This window comes from Globicephala melas, chromosome 11 (assembly GCF_963455315.2).
Source record: "Globicephala melas chromosome 11, mGloMel1.2, whole genome shotgun sequence".
In the NCBI taxonomy this organism is placed as follows: domain Eukaryota; kingdom Metazoa; phylum Chordata; class Mammalia; order Artiodactyla; family Delphinidae; genus Globicephala; species Globicephala melas.
This window is the reverse complement of record NC_083324.2, coordinates 55740599-55755243: the sequence shown is the minus strand read 5'-3', so window position 1 is coordinate 55755243 and position 14645 is coordinate 55740599. Positions and strand designations below refer to the sequence as shown.

Sequence of the window (14645 nt, the reverse complement as noted above, 5' to 3'; positions counted from 1 at the left end):
CCTTCAGTCATTTCCTGTTTGTCAGTTTTCTATCTAGGTGTCAGGTTTAAATTTGGAACATGCAAGAAGCAGTGAATTTATCTCAAGCAAAGGAATAAAAAAGGGAAGAACAAAACCAGATTACCCATCATAAAACAAAATATAAGTTCATATGCAAAGTAGTGTTCCTTCTCCTAGTTATAAAAACTATCGGGGAGGTGATTTGCACAATACCAATGAGAGTTATGAACAAATACTGCTCTAATGGCTTATGAATTGTTAGCCTGTGATTTGAAGACTGATTTAGGAACTACTGACATTGAAAGACATTAAATTAAAGTGATGATGAAAAGTAATGGATTCCAATATCGGTATAAGTCAAAAGTGAAATACCAAGGGCAAAATTAATGCAAGAACCTCCAAAGAGAATGATTCAAAATGAAAGAATATTCTAACAGAAAACAAGAAGTACAATAGCAGTGATTAAATCATAATTGGTATAAGAATTCACTGATACTAAAATTTAGTTCCTTCTCAGCTAATATTTGGAGAAAAGGAAGAAAGGGATGCCCTATTAAACCCTACTAATGACTGACCCAGAGAGCAGTGCAGTGCTAAGAAAATTCTCTCGGTGCATGTGTGTTTACTACATCTGGATCTCCCAGGACAATGCCAATTTACTTAGTTTTAATTGTGATATAATTGACACAGTAAAAATGCACAAACCTTAATTGTATAGCACAATTAATTTCACATATGTATCCAGCCATGTAGCCATCACCCAGACCAAGCTTTGCAATATTCCATCACCTTAGAAGATTTCCTTATGACATTTTCCAGTCAGTTCCTCTTCCCCGAGAGGTAGCCAGCCTCTCCTGCAACTCTTATCATCATAGCTTAATTCATATGTTCTTGAGCTTAATATAAACAGGATCATACAATATGTAGTCTTTTGTGTCTGGCTTCTTTCATTGTTGAATGATATTTGCATTGTTTCAATTTTGAGATCATAATGATTGAAGCTACTGTGAGCATTCTTTAGAAGGGTCCATATATTTTCATCTGTTCATATGTTTTATATGTCATCAAGTTCCTGTTGATCATAAGACCTGTGAATTAAACAGAAATGTTTCTCAACCCAAAATGGTGAGAGATTGGATTACCATAACAGACGGTCTCCTCCAAAAAGAGAAGGAACAGAAGGTACAGAGCAGTCATAGGTCTGTAGCAAATCTGAAATCCACCAGGCTTATGCCACCTCCCCTTGATTGAAGCCCAATTCTCACCCTGCAAGTGCGTTATTCTTGGCTCTTGGCTTTGACCTGTGGGCTCTTGGCTCCTACTTCTGAATCATGATTTCTCTTCCATAAAAAAAGTCTGTGTTTGCAGCAAGGTAGCTTTCTTAGCCTGCTTCCTGCATATAGAAATTAATTTTTTATACTATCTCTGTCCCTTTCATTCCAAGCTGTTTTGATTCCCTTACCAATTTTGTGGTTTTCTTGTATTAATTTATAATATCCTCAATAAACAAAGCCACACCCACATTTCTTTCAGAGACAAGTCCTTCCATATCTGGGCCACATGTATGGATGCTATGGGACAAAACCCTTAAAATTCTTAAAAGCCTCATTGTTACTGAGAGAGTTTATAAAAGTCTGCCCGTAAATCTTTCTGAGATCCTAACAAAGTATCTTACAACTGCATACTTGAGATATTTACCTTAAAGTCATGTTCCAGTGATAGTTCTGGATTTGGTCTTGCCATTTATTATTTTGAAAATCTTTTACTGGGAGACACTGGGGATGGAAAACAGTTTTATTTTCAAGCCCAATGAATCCTGAATATATTGTGATTCCTCTAAATTTGACTGAAAAAGTTAACAGTTCCTTCCTTATTTCATCCCTCTTTCTTCTTGTAAGTTATTATAATCAGTAGAAGAAGCCAGTTGGCACTTTCTGCATTCTGCCTGGAAATCTCCACAGTCAAGCCCATAAGTATTTCAAGTACCCATTCTATTTTCCAAGTCTCCATAGTCAACAAAATTGCCAAACTGTGTGCAGGTTCATGACAAGGATTCCTGCTTCCCCATCTTCAAATAACACTTCCTTCACTGTCATATGAGTCCTCATCAATGGCCTCTTGAGGTGTTTGAATTTACACCCACCCACTGCCCATCCCAAAGCCACTGTCACATGTTTAAGATTTGGGTTATGGAGCACCCTCTTTCCAGGTACCATATACACCAAAATGTAATGGCTTCAACAATAGCCATGTAATTATACTCATTATTTTGTGGGTTAGGTATCTGGCAGGGATCTCCAGAGTGATTCTTCTGCTCCCTGTGACACTGACTGAGGTCACTTAGTGGTATTCAGCTGTGGCATGTGGGTTGGTTTGGAGGGTCCAAGACAACCTCGCTGCATGTCTGAAGCACTCTGGTGGGATGGCTGGAAGTCTGGGCTTAACTGCAGTGCCCACACATTGCTTCTCTAGCATGATGGTCTTAGGATATCAAACTCTGAGAAAGCATATCAGCAGTCCCAGAGAGTGTGTTCCATGGGACCAAAGCAGAAGATACTAAGCTTCTTCTGACCTAATCTTGGAAGCCACACAATGTGCCACTTCTACCACATTCTAATAGCTCTGAGTAAGTCACAGGTCATGGGAGGGAGCCAAGAGGTGTGGTTCACTGCAGGATCATCTTTGGAGACTTGATAGCATATATGGAACAAAAGTAGGATGTCACTTGAAGACTAAGAAGAATCATTGTAATGTCACTGTTCCTTATCCAGCTAGCAAATAAGCATGCTCTACTTTTTAGCTATTACGAATCTTCTCTGTGTTTGTAGTCTTAAGTACATTATTTAACATTTCTGTATTTTATTTGCCTTATTTGTTATACTTTGTAAATTTGTTGTGATGATTTAATTGAGATCATAAAGTGCTTAGCTGAGGGTCTAGCACATAGTAAATATTAGGCATAATAATATAAATATTTAATATTTTTAGTTCCTATAATAATTCTATTGCAAAGGAATTATTTGTAACAACTAATAAAGAAAAAAACAAACACACAGAAAGTACTATGACCTGTTAATTGAAATGATTTTATTTTATTGTTGAACCTTAGATATCTATAAAACTTATTTCTAAATGCCAAGCAGAAAACTGGAAGGGCATTGACAGATGTCAATACTGACATACTCCTAAATCTCTTTGTGACTCTGGTATGTCTCAAGATGATTCTGGAGCATGTCCCCAAAGCCAGGAATGATGAGGAGTTTATTGTCATCCACAAGACCCTCTCTGGCTTAGACTACTCCAAAGAATGGGGAAGGTCACCTGCTTCACATCCCAGAGAATCATTCTGTTTCAGAACCAACTCTGAATTCAAGAGAAACTTCAGTTATTTTATTTTTTGCCCCAAATTAGAGGGCATATAGACAATAAGGCTGGCCAATGTATGGCTCTAATGAGCACATTTGGAGCTGGTCAAAACATTCAAAATCTTAAACCTTAAGATCTGAGGTTTCCCACATCCCAAACTCCCTTCTCTTTCAACCCACTGTGTCTTCTCTCTGTTAGGTCGGTCTGCAGATGGGCAAAAGCAGTAAGGTTGGAATACGCCCCTGAGGGCATAGCGCTCTCCTTCTTTGGAAGGCATGCCCAATGAAGATGAAGCTTACTATTCTGGAATCTCATTTACAAGAACAAGTCTCCGGCCTTGGTCACATGTCACTTTCTTCTTTTCTACCAGTTTTCTCCCAAATGTTACTGTTGGAAGGTTGCCAAATTGTCAGTGATGCTGCCAGGGCTAAGCTTTCTCAGGTGTTGCCTGGTTAACTTAGGCCTTCCAGAAGGTCAAAATAAGTCTGAGAACAAAAGTGTTCTAAATCTAAGTGGGGCCATGGTGATAAATGATGGCCATTCTGATTCACTCAGTGGAAAGTACATTAGTGTAGAGCTGGGACTTTATTAAGGAAGAGGAACTAAATATGAATTGACCACCCCACTTGCAGTGATGCAACATGGTATGATGCTATTCGACTGGTTAGAAATATTGGAATATTATGCTACTTTGTCCAAAACAAACCAATGTTATTTGGTTTTTAACTCATTTTCCTGCTACCCAAAACCCTAATGGTTTGGCATTTCCTTGCTTGCTGTTATAAACAAACCAAGAAAGAAGAAGCAATTTGGAACTGTGTATTTAAGCTGGAGGCACTTAAAGAACAAGGTTGCTGCTCTGAGGTCTGCAGTTTTGTCTGAATGTCCACACAGAACAGGCCTGGGAGCTGGTTTCACCCACACTTTGGAAGAAAGAAGACAGCATATGAGATGGAAGAGACATCTTCTGAATGAGGAAAGTAAATTCGTGTTCATTTTCAGTACTTGGGTTCCAGCCTAAAGAAGGCTATTAGGATATTAATGATCAATTGTACCACTTTAGTGTAGGGCCAAAGCTAATATTGCTTTAGTACTGAGGGAGTATGATCTCTCATAATGGGTTAAAATTTGAACATATATTTACTTCCAAAAAGAAGGGGGCTACAGATAAACTTCTGTCCCTTAGTCCCTCTTCTCAGTCATGATATCTACACATCAAAACTAATGAGTCACAGAGATAGAAAAATCAAGACCCTAAAGAGATGGGGAACCAGACTCTAAATTAACAGATCTCATCATTAGGGTCAGAGAGCAGCGGCAAAATCGACTATTATAATTATAATCATAGTTATTGTTATTGTTTTGAGTTACCAGAGGGCTCAGAAGGCTCAATTTCAGAGGACACGTTTAAACTTTCTAGTTTTGTCTTACTGAAGTTACAACCATTGTTAAATCTGATAAAGAGTTCTGTTCCCTTATCTAATTCCATGAAAGACTAATTCATGTATAAAAAGCCTCTACTTCATTCACTCCGTTGTAAAGGAAGAGATGCATCAATCCACTCAGGAAACAAATCTTGTTACACGTGGGAGATCAGTTGTTTTATGAAATAAAATTAAAAGTGTAAATGCGGTTAACATTTTAAAGATATGGCAATTGAAAGTACACCTTGAACTCATTTGAGTTCATATTTTTTTTCCATTTTTTGAAATCACACCTGTATTGACATGCACTCTCTTCCTCTATCTGGTAAGCACAAGGTGTGGGAACTTGTGCAATAGATAATTAATCTCTATTGCTATCTATAGTTTCATAGTTAACACTGTCTTAGCAGACGTGTGAAAACACATTCACACCTTTGAAAATGGATGATTAACTAATCAAATGACAATATGAATGTTAGACAGAATTACAGAAATGACTGCAAGGCAGAGCTATTTATGATTACAACATTCTATTTCATTTTAAAGGGTAGATTGTTCAGTATAATCTGTGCTCCTCAAACATCTAAGCAGATTCTCAACTTTTTAATTGCATGACTCCTCAAAAAAGAAGGAAGAAAATTTCAGATCCTTCCCTAATTAAGCATTTTTCCAGTTTTATGAATAATTGACATACATCACTTTAGACATACAGCAGAATGGTTTGATTTACATATATTGTGATTACCACAATAGGCTCATTTAACATCCATCCATATAGATACAATAAAAGAAAAGAAAGGAAAAAAAATTCTCCTTGTGATGTGAATTCTTAGGATTTACTCTCTAAACAGTTTTCCTATATGTCATACAGCAGTATAGCTATAGTCATCATGTTATACATTACATCCCTAGTACTTATTCATCTTATAACTGGAGGTTTGCTCCTTTTGACTACCTTCCTCCAATTCTCTTTCCTCTCACCCTCCACCTATGATAACCACAAGTCTGATTCCTTTTTCTATAATTTTGTTTTCTTGTTTTTTTTTAGATTCCTCATATAAGTGAGATCATACAGTACTTGTCTTTCTCTGAGTTATTTCACTTAGCATGATGCCTTCAAAGTCCATCCATGTTGTTGTGAATGGTAAGATTTCTTCATTTTTTATGGCTGAATAATATTCCATTGCAAACATATGCCACGACTTCTTTTTTTTTGAAGAAAAAAATGTTTATTAAGACCAACGTGCAGCGTGTGGCAAACACAAAGTTGATCCCTATCTACTGTCATTTTACAGCCTAGAGGGGCGGATAAGATACAAAATATGTCTCAGAGATGTTTAAACTTAAGACATATCATTATATAGTTATCAGTGGAGTTTGTATCTTTTTTTTAACATCTTTATTGGAGTATAATTGCTTTACAATGGTGTGTTAGTTTCTGCTTTATAACAAAGTGAATCAGTTATACATATACATATGTTCCCATATCTCTTCCTTCTTGCATCTCCCTCCCTCCCACCCTCCCTATCCCACCCCTCTAGGTGGTCACAAAGCACCAAGCTGATCTCCCTGTGCTATGTGGCTGCTTCCCACTAGCTATCTATTTTACGTTTGGTAGTGTGTATATGTCCATGCCACTCTCTCACTTTGTCACAGCTTACCCTTCCCCCTCCCCATATCCTCAAGTCCATTCTCTAGTAGGTCTGTGTCTTTATTCCCATCTTACCCCTAGGTTCTTCATGACCTTTTTTTTTTTCTTAGATTCCATATATATGTGTTAGGATATGGTATTTGTTTTTCTCTTTCTGATTTACTTCACTCTGTCTGACAGACTCTAGGTCCATCCACCTCACTACAAATATCTCAATTTCATTTCTTTTTATGGCTGAGTAATATTCCATTGTATGCCACAACTGCTTTATCTATTCATCCATCGATGAACACTTGGGTTGCTTCCATGTCTTGGCTATTGTAAATAATGCTGCTATGAACATGGGGATGCAGATATCTTTTTGAGTTAGTGCTTTCTTTTCTTTTGGTTATATTCCCAAAATGGAATTGCTGGATCATATGGTAGTTCTATTTTTAATTTTTAACAACTAATGGAACAAAGAAGAAATTAAAGGAGAAATTAAAAATTTCTGACATAAATGAAAATGGAAACACAACATACCAGAACTTGTAGGATGCAGCAAAAGCAGTTCTAAGAGGGAAGTTCACAGCAATAAACACTTACATTAAGAAGCAAGAAATATCCCTGACAAACAACCTAACACTATGCCTTAAGGAGCTAAAAAAAGAAGAGTCCAAAGTTACCAGAAGAAAGGAAATGATAAAGATTAGAGCAGAAATAAATGAAATAGAGAACAGAAAAACAATAGAAAAGGTTAACCAAACTAAGAGTTGGTTCTCTGAAAAGATGGATGAAATTGACAAATACTTAGCTAGACTAACCGAGGGAAAAAGAAAAAGAACCCAAATCAATCAAATTATAAAGGAAAAAGGAGACATTACAATGGATACCATAGAAATTCAAAGGATCATAAGAGGCTATTATGATCAACTGTATGCTAACAAACAAGACAACCTAAAAGAAATGAAAAATTCTTAGAAACATACAACTTAACCAAGACTGAATCTGGAAGAAATAGAAAATCTGAATAGACTAATTACTAGGAGTTGAACTGGTAATCAAAAATCTCCCAACAAAGAAAAGCCCAGGACCAGATGGCTTCACTGGTGAATTTTACCAAACATTTAAAGAAGAATTAATACCAATCCTTCTCAAGGACTGAAAAAATGAAAGAGGAGGAACACTCCGAAACTCATTTTACAAGACTAGCATTATTCTGATACCAAAACTAGAAACAAATACTACTAGAAAAGAAAGCTACAGGACAATGTTCCTGATAAGCAAAGATACAAAAAACTCAGTAAAATGCTAGCAAACAAAATTCAGCAGCACATTAAAAAGGTCATTTACCATAATCAAGTGGGATTTATCCTTGCAATGCATGGATTATTCAACATATACAAATCAAACACTGGGATACATCACATTAACAGAATGAGAGAAAAGAATCCTATAATCATCTCAATAGATGCAGGAAAAGCATTTGACAAAATTCAACATCCATTCAAGATAAAAATGTGTTAAGAAATTAGACATAGAAGGAACATATCTCAGCATCATAAAGGCCATATATGACAGGCCCACAGCTAATATCATACTCAATGGTGACACGTTGAAACCTCTTCCTTTAAAATCAGGAACAAGACAAGGATGCTCACTCTCACCACTCCTATTCAACGTAGTAGTAGAAGTCCTAGCTAGAGCAGTCAGGCAAGAAAGAGAAATAAAAGGTATCAGAATTGGAAAGGAAAAAGTGAAGTTGTCTTTATTTGCAGATGACATGATTTTATATATAGAAATTCTAACAACTCAGCCAAAAAACTGTTAGATCAATGAATTTAGTAAAGTTGCTGTAAACAAAAAAATTTAGTGAAGTTGCTGTATACAAAAAATGATTTTTAACATGCAAAAATCAGTAACATTTTTATACACTAACAACAAATTTTCTGAAAGCGAAATAATCAATCCCATTTACAACAGCATCAAAAACAATAAAAAACTTAGGAATAAACTCAACCAAGGAAGTGAAAGATCTCTACTCTGAAAACTACAAGACATTGATGAGAGAAATTGAAGACACAAATAAATGGAAAGGTATCCTGTGTTCATGGATTGGAAGAATTAATATTGTTAAAATGTCAACACTACCAAAAGCCATCTATAGATTCAGTCCAATCCCTATCAAGATTCCAAAGGCAATTTTTTAAAGAAGTAGAAAAAACACTCCTAAAATTTATATGGAACCACAAAAGACCCCAAATAGACAAATCCTGAGAAAGAAGAGCAGAGCAGGAGGCATCACACTTCCTGATTTCAAGCTATCCTATGAAGATAATAGTCTTTGAAACAGTATGGTACTGGCATAAAAACAGACAAATAGACCAATGGGACAGAATCGAGAGTTCAGAAATAAACCCAAGCATATACAGTCAACTAGTATTTGACAAGGGACCCAAGAATACTCAATGGAGAAAAGATAATCTTTTCAGTAAATGATACTGGGGATATTTGAAAAAGTCCATGTAAAAGAATAAAACTAGATCCATATCTTACACCACTCACAAAAATTAGCTTGAAATGGATTAAAGACTTGAATGTAAGACCTGAAACCATAAAATTCCTAGAAGAAAACATAAGAATAAAGCCCCTTGACTTAGGTCTTAGCTATGATTTTTGGATATGACACCTAAAGCACAATCAACAAAATCAAAAATAAAGAAGTGCGACTACATCAAAGTAAAAAGCTTCTGTACAGCGAAAGAAACTATCAACAAAGTGAAAAGACAACCTATGGAATGGGAAAAAATGTTTGCAAACCATATATCTGATAAAGGGTTAATATCCAAAATATTTAAAGATGCATACAACTCAATAGCAAAAAAAACAAATGACCCAGTTTAGAATATGGGCAAAGAACCTGAACAGCCATTTCTCCAAAGAAGATACACAGAAGGTCATCAGGTACATGAAAAGATGTTTAACATCACTAGTCATCAGAGAAAAGCAAATTAAAACCATAATGAGATATTACCTCATACCTATAAGAATGGCCATCATCAAAAAGAAAAGTGATAACAAATGCTGATGTGAATGTGGAGAAAACCTAGTGCACTGTTGGTGGGAATGTAAATTGGTACAGCCAATTTGGAAAACAGTATGGAGGAGCCTCAAAAAATTAAAAGTAGAGCTGCCATAAGCATTTTTAAATACATGAGGTTAAAAAGGGAAAGAGAGGTATAGTTCAGGACCATAAACTGGGAAGAACCAAGAAAAGAGAATCATATTTGAGTGAATAGTCAGTTATTTTTTTCCTCTGGACTTTGTCATTTCCATTTAAAATGCAGACTAATCTGAATAGGCAATTAAACATCTATCACAGCAAGTTCTTTTTTGATAGATGCATAAAAACCAAATTGAGAGATAAGCTTCATCTTCATTGTTTTGTTAATTTTCTAAGTGTATCTGTGTGTTCTCTTTAAGAAATAATAATTGGGAAAAGGCAGTGATACTTTAGGAGGAATGTAGATCTAATAATTGGAGGTTTAAGACCAGTATTCCATGTTCATTGTAGTAAAGTCTTTAGATAAAAATATTTATCTATATTTATATTTTAAAGCCAAAGTGCATATTTGTGGCACTATCACTTGTTGCCTCATAGTGTGGCATTTGAAAGACATATTAACCCTCCTGTTAATGCCTTGAAATCCAGCTACATAGCTAATTCATTACCCCATCCCAAATTAGCCCAGTGCTTTATACTAAGTATACATCCTTTTCTACAGAATCAGTGCTAAACAGTAAATGATGAGACAAGCAGGGCTGAATAAGGCAGCCCTCCTGTGCACATACAACCCAGTCCCCATAAGGCCTCACTACTTCTCGAGATCATTATGATCATTAAAAACTTACTTGTAGACATAAGCCTCTTGAGGGCCACAAGCACTGTTTTATTCACCACTGAATCAACACCTATGTCAATGCCCAGGATATTAATGAGAGATTCAACAGTGGACATAGCTATTCAACAGACCTGAGAGAATTTACACAGTCAAATAAATCCTGACCTTTAACAGTGGTTACTTTAGCCAACATAGGCTTATAATACTGTTGCTGAAAACAGGAATGCCTCAACATGAAACATTACACAAACCAGGTTTAATGATCCCAGGTATGCCTGTCAGGAAAGCTGGGTTCTAGACTGGACGTTTTTTCCATTGGGCAATCATTTAAGATCTACTGATCCCTCTCCTTGAAGTCCTGTAGCTTCTTCCCATTGCTTTGCTTCAATGAATACAGTGGCCAGACTGATCTGTGGACCATGAACAGAGACTGAGATGCCTCACTTTTACAATGAGGGACTTTAGTGGGCAACATAGTTCTCCATTTGTAAATAATTCAGTGATCTTATTTCTCTTTCCATTTTTTAAAATTTCAATTTGAGTCCTTGACTATGTTATCAAAATGGCAAGAAAAGTTGATACATCTTCATCAATTCTTTTGCTACTAGCTTGGGTAAAAAGTTTGGTGTTTAAGAGAAAGTGGATCGTAAAATGAAATTAAAGCTTTTAGATTACTGTGGATTTCATGAAAATTAGGCTTTGTTATTATTCTCTTTTAAAACAAGTAACTATCAATGTCATCTCTATAAGAAACTTGATTAAATTTGAGGTGAAAAATTGTATCTTGGAATTCTCTGATTTTCATCAGTATGTCACATTAGTATGTTTCTGTGTTTTTTTAAAAACACCCACATGTTCAATAAATGATTAAATTCATTTTTTAAAGCATGTAAATAAGACAATTAAGAATTAAAAGTACAAAAACCTGTTAAAAAAGAGGAGAATAACAGATGTATCAGGGACCTGGGATGAGTTAATTTATGAAACTTAGCAATTAAAATGCTGCAAGTTTCCTGGTAGCTAAGACATGATGGGAAACTCACTGGATAACTTAGTTCTGAGTCTAATAAAAGAATACCTACAGATTTGTTCTTTCCTAGACGGACTCTTTTTCCATTCCCATCAAGCCATAGACAACATTTAACACAAACATTACAGAAATTTCACTATATTTTGTATCTTCTGGGTCATTGCCACAGTATTAATTTATAGAGCTTCAGGTAAACTAGAAGTTTGGGTCACAGGACTCATTCTTGTGATCCCTGAGACACTGCCAAAGAAATCAATGCAAGTTTATTTGCTTCTTAATCAACAGATTAAAATTATAATATCCAATCATTAATAGCTGTCAATGAGCAAACATTCACTAGTAGAATGTACCAAAGTGAAAAACATTTTCTAAAGTGACCTGCAGTAAATATGTCGTTTGACCTTTCCCATCTAATAAATCTGGTGATGGTACAGGACTACCTATTATACTTTTTACTTAAAATATTTTATAATAAAAATAAACCTAAAGTGATGAAAATACAAACATTGAAGCCTCTATTTCTTTTTATGATCTTTGTATGAATGAAGAAAAAACTTGGGAAAATTACATGTTCTCAATGTTCGGATTATAAGGGGAGTGTCAAAAGGTGCTTATTGGGGTGACTTCTAGAACACTAGTGCTACTTTGAATTTGTGGAATCAAAGTGGATCTCTAAAGAATGGGTTTGTAATCATAAGGAGGTGTCCTGGACAGAATACAAAGTATCTCAGAAAGGTTTTAGGGCTCTGTTTCACCCTTTCTTTAAAGAGTAACTGCGTTTCTGAAACTTACTATAAATGGAATGAACTGGGGCTCCAGATTGATGGAGATAAGGGGGAAGGAGTGGGATTATAAACTCAAATCAGGCCAGAGGTAGGCCTGGTAATTTGGAAATTAGCCTGTGGAAAATCTGGGGTCATTAAAGGGCTTGCAGGAAACAATGACATGAGATAGAAGATGGTTTTACAAGGCATCATGTAGTTGTGCACAGAATGAATGGGAGAGAAGAAAACCTGCAGGTCTGAAGCAGTTGGGAGGCTACAGAAATAGTCTGGCTAGGAAAGGGGTATGGGTCTGCACAGATACACTGACTGTGAGGAAAGAAAGATGCATGGTTTTACAGGAAGTTACACAACATAGTTTGGATTTAGGGAGTGAAATACAGAACTTCCCATTCAAAGATGACTCAGATGTTAAGTACTAGCTGAGCTCTGACAATATTGATTGAAATAGGGATGACAGAAGGTAAGTCTTTCCTAATGTGCCGAGTTTGAGGTTATCAGTAAGACATCAGAACTATTCAGTGGAGAGCTGGGGATGCAAGCCTGTAACTTGAGAAATTAGAACTCAAGTAACATTTGGGAACCCTCCACATAGAATGCAACAGTTGCATCCCTGAGAATGGATCACTTTTCTAAGAGAAAGGCCACAGAGAAGGCCAGAGCTCTCAAAATTGAACGTAATGGGAAAGCCAGAAATTTTTAAATGAAAGAGGGTTAGTCAAAGAACAAAAAAAAGAGCTGAATTCGTGGGAGAAGTAGGTGAGTATAGTATCAATCTTATTGAGATAAAAGGTTTTCTAAAAGGACAGATGGGGGTAGGCAACAGTGTTGGATGTCTCAGAGGAGCTGAGAATGCTTCTGCACCCATTTATGGAAGCAGCACCTTTAATGATTTCCTACTTCTGTCATCCCTTGACAGTAAACGTCCTCTTAGAGAATGTGATTCTATTCTGCATAGTGGAAAATGTACCTCCCCCAAGGAGCAGAGCTACTCCTTCTCTCCTCCAATAGCCTTTCTAGAACACCAGGTGTCTAATTGGGTACTCATGTGTTTCAACAGTCTTCTCAGGACCACTACAAGAGCAACTCACTCTCTTGACCAGAAAATGTGATCGCTTATGGCCATTTGTATTTCCTAAGGGTAAGCTCATCGATATGCCTAAGGTATTTCTGGGATTCACAGATTGCATAAGTACTACTATAGGACATCTAACATTTATTGACTACCAATTGCATGTCATACATTGGCTAGCATTTCCAACATTGCTTCTTTATTTAATATTGACAGTATTGCACACTGGACATAATTGGGAATTATTGTTCCCCATTTTTTGGAGTGGCCTCTCAAGGTGGTTTTATTTGCCTTGTAGTGGAAGGGAATATCTCTATACTTTCGAAACTGAGAAAACGGGCCACTCTTGGACCAAGAGATCAAAGAATCAAAATCAGAAAAGCGTCAGCACTAGAGAATAATGCTTATCAGGCCATACATCGCCCATTGTTCTTGTTTGTTACCAATAATAATTTGAAATTACAAATTATAGGGAATTTCATCTAGTTGTGACAAAATTGAGCTTTTTATATAATACCATAATTTCTGTAAGGATTTTTTGCTGTCAATTTCTTTGTCCCAGTTAAAACTTTTCATTTTAAATTTGACATAGTGGCTTAGCTGTTATCTCTTGTATCTGGTTTAGAGAAGTTGACAGTTTCTTCTTTGTTTTTAACCTATTTAGTTTATGGGAGAAATATACTATCATTTATACTTAAACCCAACCTACAAAGCAAAACCAATCTACAAATTCAGGAAGGTGTTTTTTACCCTGAAAGTAAACAGGGCATGCAATTTTTCATGGTTAATACTTTTTATAATTGGGATACTATATACTTCCAGTATAATTAACTAAGAGTTGGGTTATTCATACCTTCTGAAAATGCAGCTTATGTTGCCCTCTTAATGGTAAATTGAAGAGGCTGTCATTAGCAGTATTTCACAGGTGGCCCCTTTTGCGTTACCTATCCAGAGCTTGAGTCAGTTGAAAAATGAAAAGACTGTGACAGTAACAGCAGTCACAGAAATAGGCAGAGAAATGGACAGGATGAATAGCCTAGAAATAGATCCTAGATAAGATAGAGCTGAAAAGGAAAAGAGAGGTTATTCAGTAACTACTTCTGGGAAAATAGTGTTAGGAAAGTGGGTTTGTTATTTGGAAAAAGTGGTCAAGTTAGATATTCAATTCCTACTGTAATAAGAAGAAATAAAGAGGAAGAAAAGAAATAGATGTAAAATAGAAATCTATTATTTAACCAACAGAAAACAGAAGAAACATAGAGGAGAGAATGAGTTATCTCTCGCTAAGAATTAAATAATGGGATAAACAACACAGAAAAATACTCCATATGTAAGTCTGTCAAATTAAGTAAAAGGAAAACAACAATTACAATAAATAAATGCCACAAACAGGACAGAAAAAGGCTTTATATAGAAAGATAATGTATAAATCAGTAAGG

The 14645-nt window shown here is 35.9% G+C and overlaps 1 long non-coding RNA gene across 4 annotated transcripts in view; it reads right to left on the bottom strand.

Moving 5' to 3' along the window:
* The window catches only part of LOC132598180 (uncharacterized), a 70737-nt gene that overhangs the window by 47497 nt on the left and 8595 nt on the right, over positions 1 to 14645 (bottom strand). For 2 of the 4 annotated variants that reach the window (XR_009566048.1, XR_009566050.1), the window contains exons 3-4: positions 14060 to 14270; positions 706 to 1088 (exon numbers count right to left, since the gene is read on the bottom strand). This is a non-coding gene — a long non-coding RNA (uncharacterized lncRNA). The remainder of the gene's footprint in view (positions 1 to 705; positions 1089 to 14059; positions 14271 to 14645) is intronic. The other 2 variants (XR_009566051.1, XR_009566049.1) reach the window with 2 other exon arrangements.